Source organism: Myotis daubentonii, chromosome 12 (genome assembly GCF_963259705.1).
Source record: "Myotis daubentonii chromosome 12, mMyoDau2.1, whole genome shotgun sequence".
Classification (NCBI taxonomy): domain Eukaryota; kingdom Metazoa; phylum Chordata; class Mammalia; order Chiroptera; family Vespertilionidae; genus Myotis; species Myotis daubentonii.
Genome location: NC_081851.1, coordinates 55,532,936 through 55,537,334, shown reverse-complemented (window position 1 = coordinate 55,537,334; position 4,399 = coordinate 55,532,936). Strand labels below are relative to the sequence as shown.

Below are 4,399 nucleotides of genomic sequence, written 5' to 3'. Positions count from 1 at the left end.
GGTCATGGCAAGTAACCGCTACCTCTTCATTAGGATTGTATAGAGCTCACCAGCCTACCTGCCTCTTCGCTGGGTGAAATAAAGACAACGCATCAGAGACCTGCAGATAGGAGCAGAGCCACAGAGATGCATGAGTTCTGGAGACTCTGCCATGTCGGGGTGGGGTGGGGGCGTGTTCTAAGCAGCAGCTGGTCCCCTCAGAGGTGAGGCAGGCTGAGCTGTGGGGTCTTGACAAAGGGTGTGTTTGGTTTTGGTTGTGGCTTTTCTGGTCAATGGGCCCAGACTTTCATTTCTGGAACATCTCCGTGATTTCCTGAGACAGCTGAATCTTGTGGCCTGGGTGTACTAGTATTGCCTGTGAGGTTTAGAAGAGTGTTTTGCAGAACTGAGATGTAAACAGATGCTGGCCTGTGTTCTTCAAAGATAATGCTGCCCCTTTGCTCTTTCCTCTGGAATTTTCCACATACCATGCTGACCTTCATCAGGGAGAGGTGGCTTTTACAAATTCAGACTTGCCCTGGCCTGCTCAGAAAGGGATTTGTGCCAGTTACAAATACCCATACAGTACAATTAGAGTTTTGTTTTGATGAGAATATTGTGCTGAAGGAAAAATAAGGTAGGCAAAAGCAATAAGGCAAGGAGTAAGATAAAATGCTAGGTAGAGAGAAGACCACAAATTTGACAGTATTCTTCCCAGGGCAAATGCACAGAGGGTAATATTGGTTATAAGATGTTTGGTTCCAAAACCAATTTATTCTGCATCTATTCCAATTGGTGGCAAAATCCCCAAAAAAGGTGCCCAGGTAAAGCACAGGCATACTGATACTGAAACTAGAGAGAATTTCCTCCTAGCCCCAATGTAGTGTGTTGAATTCCACCTTCAATTTGACCCACAATGAATAAATACAACAGCAGGTTTCAAGGGGCTATTCTTCAATACAGACTAATGGCACAAGTCAAAGTTCAATTCATCAGAATGATTTATTTGAAAGAAAAAGACAATGTAGTCCAAGTCTGCAACCATCTGATGGTACCCTTTTACCCAAGGATGACGTTTAGAATATAAAGAAGTAGACGAATGGCTTCTCCTTCACGTTATCCTCCATGAACATTATTATTTTTAAATGAGCTTCTGATCCAGAGGCTCCAGAGTTTGAAGTTACACTATCAAGCAAAAGCTTGAAGTTCAGATCATCTATGGTTCATATTAAAGGAAGACTGGATATGCTTTGCCCATAAGCCAAGTGTAGGTTAGGGCCAACGTGATCTTTTGCCAAGGTAAGGAGCCTAATCAGGATTGGAGCCACATGAAAATCTACTGAGCCTCCACACAGAAGCGGGCCAAGAGGAGCAGCAAAGTTTCCCACAGGAATTTATTCTGCATCTATTCCAGTCGGTGGCAAAGTCCCAAAAGCTCTATGTCATAGAGACCAGTCACTGCATGTTAGCCTAGAAAATGTTCAAGTCAACCATTACCAATTGCCCACTAAGACCACAAAACTTTTAATAGAGTGCCCAGGACATTTAGAATCTTAATGCCAGTTCATGGATAAAAAAACACTGCATAGCCTAACCAAAACGAGCTATACACAGTTATCTTTACAAGTCATAGAATGAGCGTGCTAGTATCAGAAAGAAGGGGGAAGGGTATAGCAATGTTTGAAAAGGAAAAAAAAAAAAAGAAAGGTTTGAATATCACTACAAATTATTGTCTTAAAATAGATATTTGAGGGGGCTTTCTTTAGTTTTCAGTTTGGAGGAAGCTTAGGTGCGACTTTCATTGGTGGTCCCAAATCCAGGTTCATCCAACACCAGCTGCCTCCACCATGCCACTGAAGCTTGACCCCAACAAGATCAAAGTCATATAACTGAGATGTACCAGTGAGGAAGTCGGTGCCACGTCTGCCCTGGCCCGCAAGATCGGTCCCCTGGGCCTGTCTCCAAAAAATGTTGGTGATGACACTGTCAAAGCAACTGGTAGTGATTGGAAGGGTCTGAGGATTACAGTGAAACTGACCATTCAGAACAAACAGGCTCAGGTTGAGGTAGTGCCTTCTACCTCTGCCCTGATTATCAAAGCCCTCAAAGAACTGCCAAGAGACCAGAAAAAGCAAAACAAACAAATAAACAAAAAAAACATTAAAAAAAACATTAGCAGGATCAGTTTATACACATTGAAATATCACTTTTGATGAGATTGTCAACATTTTCCTAGAGGTGGCACCGATCTTTAGCTAGAGAACTCTCTGGAACCATAAGAGATCCTGAGACTGCCCAATCTGTGGGCTGCAGTGTTGATGGCCACCTCCCTCATGACATCATAGATGACATCTGCAGTCATGCAGTGAAATGCCCAGCTAGTTGAGAACTACAAAAAATGGTATTTCAATTACAGATGATTTGGCAACAGAAAAAAAAAAATGATACTTGTCCCCACAACGACTTCTGATGACATGAAAAGAAAGTTCTAAGGAATTCTCACTTGTGTTTCCCCTCAGCTCCACTGTCTACAGCTCACTCAGTTCACCCCATCAACCCTGAAAGTCTACTTCCCACTCAAGCATTACACTGACAGTCTGGCCTTTCCAACCCACTACTGGCCACTTCAACTGAATTGATTGATCATATAACATTTAAGTTTAGGCCAGTCCTGATCCCAAGAAACTATGACATTGTCCCCATCAGAAATCACAACCCTCGTCTGACAAGCTGGACTCATCCCACAGGTGAGTGAAGGAACAGTTTCTCCTGTCATGTATCTGAAACAATGAATTTGGAACACAATTCAAATTAGCCTTAAGAGAGGAGGATCAGTTTATACACATTGATTCCCTATAGCACCTAGTGGAGTATTGTGTACACTGTAGGAGTTCACTAATTGCTATCATTTGGTAAATATTTACCTTATTACAGATGCTGCACTTAAGGCTTTACATCATGCATACACTTTGTCATTCATTCTAACAGCTCTCCTAAAAAGGTATTATTATCCCTATTTTAATGGCTCTGGCAAATCCATTGACTCACCCAAGACAGTACAGTTACTGGTAGCAGACTGGACTTCTATCCCAAGACTGCCTGATGCTAAAGCCTGGGCTCTTTCCACTACTCCATGCTCTCTCTCTCTCTAAAAACACTTCGTGAAAGCTATGAGCTCCCCCAGTCACTGTTGAACCAATGATGGAAGTCATAGGTGGGCAAACCTTCTAACAGTTACAAAGTCCAGCAACAGAACAGACCATGAGGTAGTAAATAATTAGCACAGAAACAACATTCTGTCTGAAATAGTACAGAGGGAATCACTTCTCAGCTTGAAAAGCCAGACTAGATAGTTTCAATATCTGAAATCAAAAAACAAAGACAAAGTCAGATCCTGACAAGTGAAGCAAAAGCTGAATTTCAGGAGACACAGAGATGAAAAAAACACAATTCCCAAAATGGGAAAAAGGGCTGTAATTTGAGCTTGGTAGTAAACAAAACTAGGCTTTCAGAAAATGGAAATGGAAAAGAGCTGAATATTATGCCTAGTTCCCAATGAAGGGAACAGGGTATTTAAAAACAGAGTGGGGAGAAAATAATAATGGTAAAATAAAAACAGAATGGTGAGAAATTATAGAAAATATTTAGGGAAATAGAGGGTACTTCTCAGAAAGTAGTGGGAGAGAAGCATACAAGGATAAACTGAGGCCAGATTATAGAGAGCTTTGAATGACTAAGGGATCTGGATTTTAGTTGCTTACACTTGGGAGCCACTGAGGCTTTTGAACAAGTGAATGATTAGTATCCATGGCTGTGGCTTAAATAAAGTCATATGAATCCTCAATAAAATATTAACAAACAGAATCCAGTAATGAATAAAAAGAATTATATACCAAGACCAAGCAAAGTTTTTTCCAGGGATGCAAAGCTAGTTCAGCATTCAAAAATCAATCAATGTAATCTACAACATCAACAGGCTAATGACCAAAAAAAAATTATATGATCATATTAATTGACTCAAAAAAAGCATTAACATTCATTCACAGTAAAAACAAACAAACAAACCTTAGCAAACTAGGAATAGAGAACTTCATCAACTTGATAAAGAACATCTACCAAAAAATGGACAGCTAACATCATATTTAATGGTGAGAAGTGGGTAACTTTCCCCTAAGATCAGGAACCAGGCAAAGATGTTAACTCTCGCCATTCCTTTTCACAATCATACTGGAAGTCCAAGCTGCTAAAATACGACAATAAAGGGGGGTGAGGCAGAGAAAAGTATACAGATGGGAAAAGAAGGAATAAAACTCTTCACTCCCAGATGACATGATTGCTTATGTAAATAGATCAACAAGGCACCCAGTGTTAGAGGAACCCTTACTAACTTGGTAGCATAAGTTTGAGTCAAGAGAGTGAA

General features: G+C 40.7%; 1 pseudogene; it reads left to right on the top strand.

Annotated features, from left to right (window-relative positions):
* The first annotated feature begins 1,811 nt into the window (after window positions 1-1,811).
* Window positions 1,812-2,384, top strand: LOC132213827 (large ribosomal subunit protein uL11-like; annotated as a pseudogene).
* Window positions 2,385-4,399: the final 2,015 nt, after the last annotated feature.